The sequence below is a fragment of the Tamandua tetradactyla genome, chromosome 10 (genome assembly GCF_023851605.1).
Source record: "Tamandua tetradactyla isolate mTamTet1 chromosome 10, mTamTet1.pri, whole genome shotgun sequence".
Taxonomy (NCBI): domain Eukaryota; kingdom Metazoa; phylum Chordata; class Mammalia; order Pilosa; family Myrmecophagidae; genus Tamandua; species Tamandua tetradactyla.
This window is the reverse complement of record NC_135336.1, coordinates 53044524-53060311: the sequence shown is the minus strand read 5'-3', so window position 1 is coordinate 53060311 and position 15788 is coordinate 53044524. Positions and strand designations below refer to the sequence as shown.

The window sequence follows — 15788 nt, the reverse complement described above, 5'->3', positions numbered from 1 at the left end:
AATCAAATTAATTGACATAAAAAGTGATTTTATACATTGCAAAGAGTTTAATCCCTTTAATAGAATATTGAAGAGATAGCAACAGGAGATAATGAACCTCATTTATAATTTTATTTTCATTTATTATTTTTTCAATTCTAATGATTTCATATCAGTGAGATCATACCATATTTGTCTGTTTACCTGTAGCTTATTTCACTCAATATGATGTCTTTAGGGTTCATCCATGTTGTCTCATTTATTAGGATTTCATTCCTTTTTATGGATGAATAACAATACATTATATGTATATATCATATTTTGTTTATCCAATCATTGTTGCTGGACACTTGGGTTGCTTCCAACTTTTGTCAACTGTGAATTAGCACCATTATGAACATTGGTGTACAAATATCTGTTCGAACGTATGCTTTCGACTCTTTGAAATATATATAGCTAGTAGTGGGATTTCTGGGTTACATGGTAGTTCTATACTTAGATGTCTGAGGAACTGCTAAACTGTCTTCCATAGGGGCTGCAACATTTTACATTGCCACCAATGAATGAGTATTCCTATTTCTCTAGATACTCTCCAACACTTGTTTTCTGTTTATTTAATAGCAGCCATTCTAATGAGTGTGATATTTCACTTTTGAGGGTTACAGTTGTAGAAACTCTTACTCTGAAAATTTACAATTAAAGGAGAGAATTAAGCTTGTATGCTTACTTTCAGTAGGAACTCTATTTCTAGGTAAGCAAATGGTCCCAGTTCATGCCTCCTATTAAATAGAAGAAATGATAAAATTAGAAAATCACCATTTTTCAACTACCTAATAGAATATTTCAGCAAAGATTGTGAAAGGATGGCAAAATCACTAGGTGAAATATTTGGGAGAAGGAACTCTTCGAATTAAAAAAAAAAAATACAGCTACATTGCTATGCGAATTACTTGGATATGTACATAAATTAGAAAATAGACTAATTCTCAAGTAACTTTAAAGAATCATTCTCAATTTTGTTAGGTATCATAATGATATTATGGTTATATAGGAAACTGACTACTTTTCGAAGAGTCAGGCTAAGTGGGTAAAATGTTTTGATGTCTGAAATTTACATTAAAATACTTAAATGGAAACAAAAATTACAGTATTTGGAATTATTAAATCTAGGTGATACAGTACATCCAAATTTAAATATATCCTCCTGTAGTCTTTTCTGTTTTTTGAATATTTTCATGTTATATTTTTAATGATTATTTCATAGAGTCCACTTCAACTATCCAACCTACCTTTTATGTTTCATTATTTTGTCAGAATCCTATAGGGAGAAAGTTTTTCCATGTATTAAACATTTTCACATTACTTAAACCACACAAATTATAAATAATTAAGACATGCTATATTTTTAATAGGATTAATCTGCAGTATTTAGAGGTACTCCCTTAGTATGTCTCTCTTTTCCTAATGCTATATTTAATTATTGGATCTCCGAGTTTCAAAAGCTATAGACCTTATTTTGTGGTTCATTTCCGATTATTTTAGCTAAAGAATTTTATGAAAACTTTAGTCTAAATATTTTACACTTTTACAATGCAGACTTTGCTACAGGGCAACTAGATAACACTCTTGCTTAGGATTTCCCAAATGTTACCTTGATTCCCAAAGTTCTCCAAATTAAATTAGTTTTAACAGAGTTCTCTTACAAGTCTACAGTTCCACCTTGCAGGAGGTGAGAATATAGAAAGAAGTCAGGATCCCGTCTCAGACACTTATGAAAGTACAAGAAAGTGTAGGATATTTGAGAACTTTTTGGAACAGAATAATGTAATGTGAAGTTAAAGGGATATATAAAGAGTTATAAACTTTAACTTGAAATTGGGGGAAATTAAGTATTTGAAACAACTAGATGTGGATCAAGGAGTCAGAGAAGTGAAACAGTGTAAACGTTTAACTTGTTTTTATTTTGTACTACCATAAACAACCCTATGATGATCATCCAGTCATGCAACAGGAAATAACCACAATAGTTGTCATTTGTGAGAAATTTCTTAATTACCATAGTGTTTTCTAACAATATTCTTTTGTAATAATTGATTCAAAAGGCTCTGAAGTGAGTTGAGGTAACATAATTTTTAGCATAGAAACAGAATTGTATCATTTATTACATAAAAAGTCATATTACTAGTAATTTCACAAATTTCTGAAAATTGTTATTTTCATTTCCCACACTCCCTTCCCCAAAACACACCTACCTACCCACCCACCTTCTGCAAAAACAGGTGTCTTCAAACAACTACATGAACTCAGTAATGACCAATAATAAAGTAAAATATTTTCCTTAATAAACCTTACAAGTAAATTTTATTTGTATCCAAATACTCTGCAAAATCGTAAGGCTTTTAATGCATGTTACTGGTAGAGGTAAGTTGTACAAGGTCAGAGATGTTTATGAACTTTGTTCATGACTCTCTCAAGTACCTAGACCATTATCTGGCAAATAGCATGAAATTACTATTTGTTGAAAAAATTAATTACCATAATTTTCTTCAAAGTTCTTTAATAGCTTCCGCTTCCATCAGCATTTTGTAAGAATATGCTTTGCCAACGTTTTTGTAAGTTATTTGAAATCCTGCATTAAGATTACTGGAAATAATGCAAATATGGGTAGCATGATTGGTAATTGGTTCTCATTTTACCCATCAGGCTCATCTCGGTTGATTTATAAACTTCCCAATAATGCAACTCCACATTTTACTCAGTTGGCTTTTTAGAACTCTCCTTAGTGCATTCATATTGAGTTTTATTGTATGACCAATTTAATAGACTAAAAATGTTTTTATTTGCAGTTCTTTACTTCCCAGTTGATTACTGAAATTGACCATTGACATTGCCTCTGCATAAATTGGCTCATCATCCCTTTTAGAGCCCATAGAACTTCTTCAAGGTCCTCAATATTTAGAGGTTTCCTATGTGCATTTTTGAACTAGACACTTTAATAATCCATACAATTTTAAATGATCACTGGCTAAATATTTCTTCTTATAAGACAGCTCCATATCCTCAGTATATAATAATTCTAAAAAATAAATGGTATATGCCAATACTAATTTTTGAAAAGTATGTTAATAAAATATATAACATCAAAAGAAACAAGTCACATCATACATCACTTGGTCAATTACAGTATTTATACTTTTCAAGAATATTTTAAGGTTATTGTATTTTTTATTTGGAACCCTAGATTTTTCAAATAACTGAAACCCCTTATATTTTCAAGAATTCAGTATTCTTGTTAATTATTACAGTGATTCATATGTTAGTTCGCAGGTTTGTTTTATAAAAAATAAATGATGTTTGTCATTAAAATCTCTTAAATACTAATTTAAAAAGAAGCAATGGTTCATAATAATTTTCATGTATATAAATATAATTAAGTATAAATTATAAATAAATTTATATAATAAAATTGTATTATTATAAATAAACATAATTATTATTATTCTATTTAGAATTCACTGATCTCCTTAGATCTCTTGGAAAAGAGAAAATTTTTCTCTATTATTTTTCAAATAATATTTCTACCCCAATCTCTCTTTCTTCTTGGGTTTCCAAATGCACGTGTTTAGGACACCGTCATACTAACTTTCAGATCATTGAGGTTCTAGTTCTTCTTTTTTTCTTTTTTAATCTTCTTTCCTTCTGTTTGCTTCACTGTGTCTGATTTCTATTTATGTACATTTCAAGTTCACTGATCCTTTCTTTCTTTTGTGTCCAGTATGTTATGGATAAAAATGTCCAATGGATGCTTGAATTCAGATATAGCATTTTTCAGTTTAAGAATTTCAGTTTTTTGTTTTTGTTTGTTTTAACTCCCTTGAAATTCTCCATATCTTTGTTCATTGTAGTCATCTTTCCTTACAAAATTGTTAATAGATTTATCATAGGCTAATTTTTTTTTTTCTTAAAGAAGTTGTGGGTTTACAGAAAAATCATGCATAAAACACAGGTTCCCATTCACAACCCTATCACCTTGCATTGGTGTGGGACATTTGTTCCAGTTTATGATAGCATTTTTTATAACTGCACTGATTTTTTTAACTGATTACTTTGTTACAATTGATGGATAATTATTAAAATAGTACTATTAACTGTTGTTCAAGTTTACATTAGGTGTTTTTCCATAATGCTATGATTAACATTGTATATTTGTTATAATTCATGAAAGAACATTCTTATACATGTACCATAAACTGTTGTCCATTATCTACAATAGGATTCGTTGTTATACGGTCCTATTCTTCATCTTTTAATTTTTTTTCTGGTAGCATATATGACTTATGGTTTCTTTTTTTTGGCATGGTCAGGTTCTGGAAATCAAACCTGGGTCTCTGGCATGACAGGTGAGAATTCTGCCACTGAGCCACCATTGCCCACCTTGGCGTTCCCTTTTAACCGCATTCATCTGTATAATTCAGTGCTGTTAATTACCCTCACAGTAATGTGCAAATATTACCACCATCCATTTGAAACTTTACAATTAGCCTAAATAGAAATTCTGTACAAGTTAAGCATCAGCTCCCCATTCTCTTACGCCATTCTTTCATCTGATAAACTACATTCTAGATTTTAACTCTGTGATTTCCTATTATAATAATTAGTTCATATGAATGAGATCATACAATATTTTTCCTTTTGTTTCTGGCTTAGTTCACTCAGCATAATGTCCTCAAGGTTCATTCGTGTTGCAAGCATAAAGAATTAATTCCTATTTACAGCTGAATAATATTCCATTGTATGTATATACCATATTTTGTTTATCCTTTCATCTGTTGCTTGACACGGGTTGTTTCAATCTTTTGGCAATTGTGGATAATGCCGTTATGACATTAGTATGCAAAAGTCTTTTTGAATCTCTGCCTTCAATTCTTTTGGGTATGCACTTAGTAGCAGCATTGCTGGTTGTCCAACTCTCTTCTGCAGCAGCTCCACCATTTTACATTGCCACTAACAGTCAATGAGTATTCCTATTTTTCCACATCCTCCCAATACTTGGAGTTTACTGTTTAATAGTAGCCATTATAGTGGGTGTGAAATGATATCTCATTATGATATTGATTTGAATGTCCCTAACAACTAGTAATGTTAAGCATTGCTTTGTATTTAGCCTTTTATATGTCCTCTTTGGAGAAATGTCTATTCAAGTCTTTTGCTCATTTTTAAATTGTTGTTTGTCTTTTTATTGTTGAGTTATAGGATTTCTTTATGTATTCTGAATGTTAAACCGTTATTGGATATGTGATGTTTTCTCACCTTTAATAGGTTGGCTTTTCACTACCATGACAAAATCTTTGAACAAAAGATTGTATTTTGGGGGAGGGTCCATTTATCTATTTTTTTTCATTGCTAGTGCTTTGGTTATTAAGTCTAATAAACTATTGCCTAACAGAAGATCCTGTAGATGCTTACCTACATTTTCTTCTAGAAGTTTTATAGGCCTGGATATTATATTTAAATCTTTGATCCAGTTTTTTGTTCATTTTGGTATGAGATCGGGATCCTCTTTCATTATTTTACATTTGGATATCCAATTCTGTCAGCATCATTTGTTGAAGAGACTGTTCTTTCCCAATTGAATGGATTTGGCAGCTGTGTCAAATAGCAGTTGATCATGAATTTGAGAGTCTATTTCTGAACAATCAATTTTATTCCATTTGTCAATATGAGTATACCAGTAACATGTGGTTTTGTCCACTGTAGCTTTGTTTTAGGGTTTTTCAACATTTGTTTGGCTATTGGGGTCCCTTAGCTGTCCAAACAAAGTTGATAATTGACGGCAAAGAAGATTGTTGGAATTTTGATTGGGATTACCAAGAAGCTGTAAATCATTTTGGGTAGAATTGACATCTTAATGATATTTAGTCTTCCAGTCCATAAACATGAATGTCCTTCTGTTTATTTAGATCTTCTTTTCTTTCTTTTAGCATTATAGTTCTTAGTGTACAAGTCTTTATAGCATTGGTTTACTTTATTCTTAGATATTTTATGATTTTAGTTGCTATTGTAGATGGAATTTTTTTCTTGATTTCCTCCTCAGATCACTCATACTAGTACATGGAAACACTGCTGATTTTGTGTGTTGCTCTTGTACCCTGGAAATTCATTGAATTTTTGTATTAGCTCTTGAGCTTTGTTGTAGATTTTTTGAGGTTTTTCTCTATATATATAGGTTTGTAAGAACTGCAAATAGTGAATGTTTTACTTCCTCCTTTCCAATTTTGATATCTTTTATTCATTTTTCTTGTCTAACTCCTTTTGGCTAGAACTTCTGGCACAGTGTTGAATAACAGTGGTGATAGTGGGCATCTTTGCTTTGTTACAGATCTTAGAGAGAAAGATTTCAGTCTCTGACCACTGAGTATGATTTTAGCAGTGTTTTTTTTTTTTTTTAATATGTATGCTCTATGTTATGTTGAGTAAATTTCCTTCTATTCCTATTTTTCTAAGTGCTTTTATCAAGAAAGGATACTGGATTTTGTCAAATGCCTTTTCTGCTTCAATGGAGGGGGAATCATCCTGGAGTTTTTCCCCTTTATTTTATTAATGTGACATACTACATTCATTGCTTTCCTTGTACTGAACCATCCTTGCAGACCTGGTACTAAACCCACTCTGTCATAGTGTAATTCTTTTAATGTGCTGTCGGGTCCAATTTACAAGTATTTTGTTGAGGATTTTTGCATCTATATTCATACAAGAAATTGGTCTGTAATTTTCTTTTCTTGCAGTATCTTTGTCTGGCTTTGTTATTATGGCAATGTGGCATCATGAAATAAATTAGGTAGTGTCCCCTGTTCTTCAGATTTTAGGGAGAATTTGAGCAGTAGAGGTATTAATTCATCTTGGAATGATTGGTAGAATTCACCTATGTAGCCATCTAGTCCTGGGTTTTTCTTTGTTGAGATATTTTTAGTGTCTGATTCAATCTCTTTAATTGTAACTGGTTTGTTGAGGTCTTCTGTTTATTCCAGAGTCAGGATAGGTTGTTCTTGTGTTCCTTGGAATTTATTTGTTTCGTGTAGGTGGTCTAATTTTTTTGGCGACAAGTTGTTCATAGTATCCTTTTAATTTCTATGGTTTAGCAGTAATGCTTCACTTTTCATTTCTGATTTTGTGTCTTCTTTTTTTTTTTCCTTTTTCATTCTAGCTATGGTTTGTCAATTTTTTGATCTGTTCAAAGAACCAACTTTTGCTTTTGTTAATTCTATCTTTTTCTATTCTCAATTGCTCTCTCATCCTTGTTGTTTTTTCCTTCCTGCTAGTTTTGGGATTAGTTTGTTCTTCTTTTTCTATTTCCTCCAGGTGTGCCATTAGGTCTCTGAATTTAGCTCTTCTTATTTAATATAAGCATTTAGAGCTATAAATTTCCCTCTTAGTACTGTTTTCTCTTCATTTCACAAGTTTTGATATGTTGTGTTCTGATTTTCATTCTTTTCAAGATATTGATTTACCTTGCAGTTTCTTCTTTGACCCACTGATTTTTGAGTGTGTCATTCGTTTAACTTCCATGTGTTTATAGATTTTTCCATTTCTCTGCCTTGTATTGATATCTAGCTTCATTTATTTATAATCAGAGAAGATGCTTTTTATAATTTCTGTATTTTAAATTTATTGAGACTTCTATGACTCAACATGTGGTCTATCTTAGAGAATGAACCTTGTGCACTTGAGAAGAATGTATATCCTACTGCTTATGGGTTGCAGTGTTCTGTATACATCTGTTAGGTCTAGTTCATTTATCATATTATATAAGTGACCCAACTCTTATATAGATGTTCTGTCTATTGAGGAGAGTGGTGTATTGAAGTTTCCAATTATCATTATAGGTGCATATATTTCTCCCTTCAGTTTTGCTGGTGTTTGCCTCATGTATTTTTGGGCACCATGGTTAGGTACATAAATATGTGTGATTGTTGTTCTTCGTGAATTGTCTCTTTTCTTAATACATAGTGTCCTTCTTTGTCTCCTATAAAAACTGTTCTCATAACATATATTTTTCCTGGTTTTGGGATAGCTACACCAGCTCTTTTTAGGTTGCTATTTGCATGGAATATATTTTTCCAGCCTTTCAACCTATTTGTGTTTTAGGTCTAAGTTGAGCGTCTTGTAAACAACATATAGTTGGGTCATGCCTTTTTATCCATTCCGCTGCTTATATCTTTTGATTGGGGAGTTTAATCCTTTGACATTGTGCTATTACTGTAAAGGCAATACTTCAATAATTTTTTCTTTGGGTTTTTATATGTCATATATATATATTTTTTGTCTTTCTTTTTCTTTACTGCAAGATACTTTTCCCTAGAGTTGATCTTTTGCAATGTATCTGAATGATCCCTTCCTCATTTCTGATTCTGTGTACATTTTAAATACTTTCTTCATGGTTATCTTGGGCTTTATATTACACAATCTGCATCTATAACCAAATTTGAAAAGATAAACAACCTAACTTCAGTAGCATACATGCTCTTTGTTCCCATAGCCCTCCTTTCCCCAGTTTTTGTTGTTGTCTCATTTTATCCCTTTGTATTCTACATGTTAATTATCAGGAAATATCACTTTTCATATTCAATTATATTCTGACTCTTATAGAAATTAAAAAGAGTAGACTTGTATATTGACAATGCAGTACTGTTGTGTTTTGAATTTAGCCTTTTATTTACCCTTACTGGTGAACTTCATATCTTCACACTGCTGCAAGCCACTCTTTCCTGTCTTTTCCTTTCAACCTACAGAATTCCCTTTAGTAATTTTTATACTGGAGGTGTTTGGTTGATGAACTATCTCATTTTCTGTTTATCTGTGAATATTTTAAACCCTCCCTCATTTTTGAAATATAATTTTGCTAGATACTGTTTTCTTTAGCTACCAGTTTTTCTCTTACGTTACCTTAAACAGTATTATAATATCACCTCACCTCTGTGGTTTCTGAGGAGAAACTGGCACTTAGTCTTATTGAGGACCCCTTAATAGTTCACTTTCTTGTGTTACTTTCAGAATTCTCTTTTATCTTTGATATTTGGCATTCTGATTAGTATGTGTCTTGGAGTGAGTCCATTAGGATTTATTCTGTTTGGAGTATGTTGTGCTTTTTGGACATGTATATTTATGTCTTTCTTTAGTGTTGGGAAATTGTAGGCCATTATTTCCTTAAATGTTCTTATGCCCCCTGTCCCTTCTCTTCTTCTTCCGGGACAGCCACGCCGTGTATGTTTTGCACTTTTTGCTATCACTCAAATCCCTGAGACTGCTCAATGTTTTCCCATTCTTTGCTCAGCCTGTGCTTCTGACTGTATGATTTTGATTGCCCTGCTTCTAGTATACTGATTCTTTCTTCTGTCTATTTCAGATTTGCTGTTGCATGCCTCTAATTTACTTTTAGTCTAAGAAGTTGGATTGAATGAATACATCACTTACCACCTGCAGTTTTACCTGGTGTGTGTGTATGTGTGTGTGTTTGTTTGCCTGTCTCTCTGTCTCTCTCTTTTGTATGCAGCACTCCTTAGCTGAGTGTTCCACCCCACATGCCTATGGATTTGGGTCCCTCTGTGTGAATATGAATGGGGTTCTATTGCTGCTGGCCCTTGTGGGAGGTGGGAGGGGCCCAGATTCCCAGGCTGTGCAGGGTTGACCAGAGAGAGGGACTGGACTGGCAGCTCGGGACAGATGTTTTCTAGCTGTTATTTTACTTTTTCTTTGATTTAGTATTTATGGATTCCTTCTGCATCCCTATAGTTCTAAGAAATTGGGATTTGGTATTTAATTCACTAATTTCTAGGGATATTTTGTCAGTTATGTCTGTGTTACCATGTTGATGATGTCCTGTTATAACTATTGTAAAGTCTTCTCTGCTAATAACTTCTGTATCTAGTTTTTCTATTTGTTTCAATTAACAGATTTTTCTCAATGCTGGGCTGCATATTCCTTTTTCATTATATACTTGGTAAATTTTTATTGCATTCTGGACATTATGGATTCTCTATTTTAGACCTTGGATATTGTAGTTGTCTCCTAAAAGCATTTGAGTTTTCTTGTTGCAGGCAGTTACATTTTCATAGATCACCTGATTTTTTTGGAGTTAGGTTTCAGGCTTTGTTAGGGTATTTCAGTCCATTTTGGTTTTGAACTTAGCTGTAGAGAAAATCCCTTAGTCATGAGTCATGGTCTTTATTCTTAAGGATGGATTTTCTGGTATTTCAGTAAGAATCCAGAGTATTTACAAAGCCTCTTCAATTTGTTGGAACTTGAACTGCAAACTCTGTCTTCCATTTGATGGGCAGCTGCTAAAACCCCTGCTAAATTCTTTCAGCCTTTCATTGATTTTTTTTCTGGGCTGCTTTTAGTTTCCTCCCGTACAAGAACAGCTTAAAAGTCAGGTAAAGTTTGAGGAGTATTAGATGCAGCTTTTAGACCTCCCCTTTTTATGACTCCTCATCACCCTTTCCAAATTTTCCCTGCTTGAAAAGCCAAAAAGTCAATCCTCTGAGTTTGCAATAAGAGATCAATAAAATGAAGCTTTCTGCTTGAGTTCTTTCTCACTCCCCTGGTTGTTATCTCCCCTGCATCCCCCACCAAATTTGAATAGAGAAGTTCCCTAGAGTTGGGAAGGTATTCAACCAATGTGATTTCCTTCTTTCCAGGGTCTGTCTCCTTTAGTTTCTGCCTCCTTTAAGTGTCTCAGCATCCAGAATTTATCCTTATTATCAGTAGGAGACTAACTATCTCACCATAATCAAAAACTGAAAATATCCCAGTGTTGCTGTTTTAAAAAGTATTTTTAAATAACAAAAATCTAATATTAACATTTAAAAACAGTGACTGTGAAATTTTATTTATGTTAGATTTCTTTGTGACCCTCTGGGGCTCTGTTTTTTAAAGCTCCCCATCCCCAGAATTTCTAACTTATCATAGCTTTATGTTACTTTCACTTTCTGACGATATGATGTGTAAATATTCTTATTTCTATATTTCCTCTAATCCCTTATTTTGTATCCAATACTGAATGTTTTTAATATAATGTTCCATCACCTAGCCACATTCAGTGTTAGGATATTTTGTGCTTTAATTTTTTAGGTCAGGAAAACAGCGTATTGAAGTTATCACTCTGCAGTGAAACAAGTAGTATAAGAAGATTCCAAGGTTCCAGGAGTATTGCTGCCCTTTTTCAGCAGACTCTTTAATGAGGACTAGAATTGGAATCCTTTTATAGCTCAGAAGTAAGGAACTAGATTTGTTTATACCTCCCAAAAGCATCTCAAAACCAGTAAGCACTTTGGTCTATTCTTTCCCCTGACTTCAGTAAGCCTAAAATATATCCAGTGAGTTAGATTTGGAAGTATATAGAAAGGCTATCAGTATTTGCAGTAGCAATTCAATGGAAAGCTTTACGATTTTTCTACCATAAGCCTCTCCCACTGTCACATCTGTATTTTCACTGTAGGCCAATATTATCTAAAGTGTACACTGGAGAGAGAAGTCCCATGATGAGTCTGACTAAAAATAGTGGTCATATATTATTCCACTTCTGGTGATTTCTCATAATTTAACATGGCATTTTAAAGGCTCTTAAATATTTTTCAACTATAAAAATAATATAGTCTAACACACATTCGTATGTACAATATTTAAATTTCCAGAATTTTACTTCAGAGAATCCTTCTTCTTCATTATTGTAATTTTCTTGTTTCTCCCTGTCTCCTGTGCTAAATTATTCTGTATACCACTATTAAATTCAGATTGGTTTCAGTCCACCCATGTGACCATAACAGTTGTCTTCTCTTGATTCTCTGTTGCCCTCTAAGCTCATTAGTCACTCACTAGGAATTTTGAAACAATTGAATAACCAGCTAATTGTGTTAAACCTTATTTTATATAAACTTCAAGTCATCCTGCTTTCTATTTTATAGTCTTTTGTGACCATAAACTTCCTGTGATCACATTTTCATTTCAGCAAGTTTTCAGATTATTGAATGTTAAATTATTTTCTTTAAATGTCTATGGTATCATGTTGGTGAACACTTGCACCTTGGAAGGTTCTGTTCTTAAATCAAAAGCATTTTTTCACAACATTGTATTGCTTATGCTAAATAAGTTCTTAAGAGAGTTTCTGTTTCAAATTATGAAATGTATTTTCCTGTTTTAATGGGTTTTATTCATAGTAGGACATAAATTTGCACACATCTAAGCCACAAGGAAGGTTGTGGGTATATAGAATACTTCACTCAAAGTGACTAGACTATTTGGATTATAAGTTAAATGTCTTGGGAGTCAGTATTATTTTTTTCAGATTTCTGAAAACTACTAACTTTTAGCATTAGTCTTCATTTCTCTTTTTAGGGTCTATTCTTAGTGATTAATTTTTAGTTTAATTTTTTTAGTTTAATTATTAAAGAAACTATCTTAACACATTTGGGATTTCTAATTTTAGTTATAAATTACTATTTTCATAAGTGATAATTCGCTTTTCAAACTCATTTTTTCAGCAGTCTTTATTATGTTATTAGACATGACTTTGACATAACCAAATACAGACTTCTATAAATAATTAGATAAAATGTATCAAGCAGAAACTGATGTTTCTACATTTTTGTCTTTTGTATTGTTTAAGACATATATATTGAAAAACTATGATTTTATTAGAGGCATAACAATGTCATATTCCTGTGGTAAATCAGTATGAGAATATTTTTAAAAATCAATTTATAGTATTTATACTATTTTACAATGTTTTCAGGTGTAATGCAGTTTATATAAAATTATAAATTTGAGAGTGGTCAAATGGGAGTGTAAGTGAAAATTAAATGTGTTAAAAAAATTAGCTACCGAAAAGAATTACATATTCAAATGTGTTTTTCCTAAAGGACTATTAATCTTAAATATGAGAACATAGGTTAACAAAAATGTCCTTTCAGTGTGATAGCTTTGAATATTATATTTGCTCCTAGCCCTATTATATTTAGTTGTCTTGATTGTATTTTATTTACTAGCACTAAAAAGAAATGGGGAAATGATAGTGCTTTCAATCATAATATAGGATTCAGATAGTATTGGCTGTCTAATGTGTACACAAGCAAAATGGTCATAGCACTAAGAGGGTTTAGATGAATGGTTACTGTTTTAGCAACCTCTCTTCTTTAAATGCTTGTTGCCATGTTCATTTTCACTAAACCTGAATACAGTATACTCATGTTAACATTTTCATGTTATTTAACTGTACCTAATCAATAGCTTAACCTATCAATTAGTCAATATTGAGGAAAATACCAAATAAAAATATTTCCATATTGTTACTAATTATGCTGATTATTTGAGCAAATTCAAAGTGACATGGAAACTACCAAAATAGAGTATACAATGGTGTTCTTTTCATTCAAGGTTAAAAAGGTAATTAGTGATATTTTCATTTTACGTATGTGTATATATACGTATATGCAAGTATATGTATATATACATATACATATATCTATAATTATTCTCGGACACTTAGTATACATAGAAACAATTCTTATTTATTCTTATTACATAGATTTATTATTATTTCATCTTTTCTAGAATGTATAAAATATATCATATTTAAATATTTTTGAAAATCTAACTAGTAAAGATGGCATACCAAAGTTTACAAATTATCCTGAAGCATCACATATCATATGTATAAAAGGTACATCCCTAAATATCCAGCTAACCTTAGAAGTCATATATAGGTATGTGTGGTTCTAATGATATAATTCACACATTAATATTTCCAAATATATCCTGATTTGAGTTAGTAGAATGCAATTATATTTATCTTGAGGATATTGTTGATTTGACATGGAAGGACTGATTAGTGAAAATGAATGCTTAATACTATATCTCCTCCACTAAGCAAAGTTGCTAAAACAGTATTGGAATAAACCTCCTAAGGAAAATTTGATATAGCTTTCCTATGCTTTTCCAGACCTATTTTCAACACTGCTAAAAGGGGGGAAAATTCAAGAAGGCACTGAAGAGACCGCCTCACCAGACCCTGATGTTACTTCTCCTCTGGATGTACATGCTGCAGCTCCATAGGAGCCAGGTTGGAAAAGTTTCTAGGAAAACAGCATATTTATTAATAATATACATTTCTAAATAGAAATATTATTTTTCTATAGTAGTTTGTCTTTTTAGGCCCCAGAATTATTTAGATACTTTAAAAAGTCCACACTTTAGCTTGAACTTAACATTTATTTTTTAATTGTTATTTTTTAAAAAATTAATGACAAAAATCTGGCTTCTCAAAAATAAGTTTGAAAGTTATGGTTTTAAGCTACGCAAAATTAGTTAATTAAAAGTCATCATTCTCCTTTGCACAATATTATTTCAAAGAATTCAAACTTGTTATTAATTCATTGTAATGATGAAATATGGAGTTAAATTTTTATAAAAATTTGTATCAAGCTTTTTAAAGCTCTTCTGTGTAGTCTATCTAAATGGCAATATGTAGTTTCTACAGTGATCTTTTTTCTACCTGAAACTCTAAAAAATGTGTTCTGTTGCTCTTAATTTTAGGAAAAAGATAAAAAATAATAAGTATTCATATAGCATTAATCATTCCCTAAGTCTAGAAGGATTCTAGAGATTCAAACCAATGAGTTGACAAAATGACCTTGAAAGGGCATTTTTTTTTTCTTGGACTTACCTCAAAACCTAAATTTCAGATTTTGTATAGTTTTGAAGCTGTAGTAAATACCCATTCAACATATTGAAATATATAACAATGCAGAGATTTGATGGTCTACAAATGGAGGTTGAATGTAATAATTATGCGTATAAATACTGTTTTTTTTAATTACACAATCAAGACTCTTTAAAAATTAATAGCTCATCAGTAATCAAAATGTATAAATATGAAGAGTGGCCAAACTTTGACTATGAGGATATAATTAAAGAGCTAATAAATGAAATTAATTTTTTAAATAAGAGTGAAAGCAATATATATTACCACTCACCTTTTTAATACTGAAACAATGGGTACATAAAAATTAGGAATCATCTTTGCTTGTATGTGAGAGCTAACATTAAAATAGTTTGTATCTACATCTCTACTTAATGAAAGTGTGGCACTTTTAAAGTTTAGAACAGCTTCTGAATTGTTTACAATTCTTTCACTAACTTTTTAACAGAAAGCTATAGACAATTGTGTTTATATTACAATTATTGTTTCAAGAATGTGTGTTTTGTTGTTCTTTCCCCTGCAGTAAATGGTAAACTCTTTGAAAGAAGTAATACTATATCAATATCCCATTTAACTTTTGCTCTCCCATGAGGTCTAGTAAACTTTTTTCAAATATTAGTTACTTAGAAAATATGTTGATATAGTTAAATGCACAAATCAGCCATAAAATTGCAAATATTTAGCCAAGAGGGTGTTTTATGTACTTACTTGAAAAATAAGATAACGGTTCCTAGCAGTCTGTATTTATTAATTCAAAAGCATTTATCAGTACATCTGCCTGGAAATTGTAAAGCAGCTTTGACACATATGACTCCTCTATTTTCTTAATGGATAATGGACAATGCTGACTTGGGCAAACCTAGAAGGATGACCCAAATCTTGTTTTAAAATTCTGATAACTTTTGTGTAATGCATTGACTAAGCTCTGTGAGACTGAAGATCTCAGTGAGACTGAAGATATAAATATAAAATAAAAATGGCCTGTTCTTTAACTTTATATAATGAGACTATCACTGGCAAATTTGACTGCTCTAGTTTCTGTGTAGTGTTGGCCAGC

At 31.6% G+C, this 15788-nt stretch overlaps 1 protein-coding gene and 1 long non-coding RNA gene across 2 annotated transcripts in view; both read left to right on the top strand.

The window, feature by feature from the left end:
• EPHA6 (EPH receptor A6) overlaps positions 1–15788 on the top strand; it is a 951964-nt gene that overhangs the window by 157675 nt on the left and 778501 nt on the right.
• The window catches only part of LOC143648492 (uncharacterized), a 60982-nt gene that overhangs the window by 13035 nt on the left and 32159 nt on the right, over positions 1–15788 (top strand). Inside the window, exon 3 of the long non-coding RNA XR_013158567.1 lies at positions 13973–14092. This is a non-coding gene — a long non-coding RNA (uncharacterized LOC143648492). The remainder of the gene's footprint in view (positions 1–13972; positions 14093–15788) is intronic.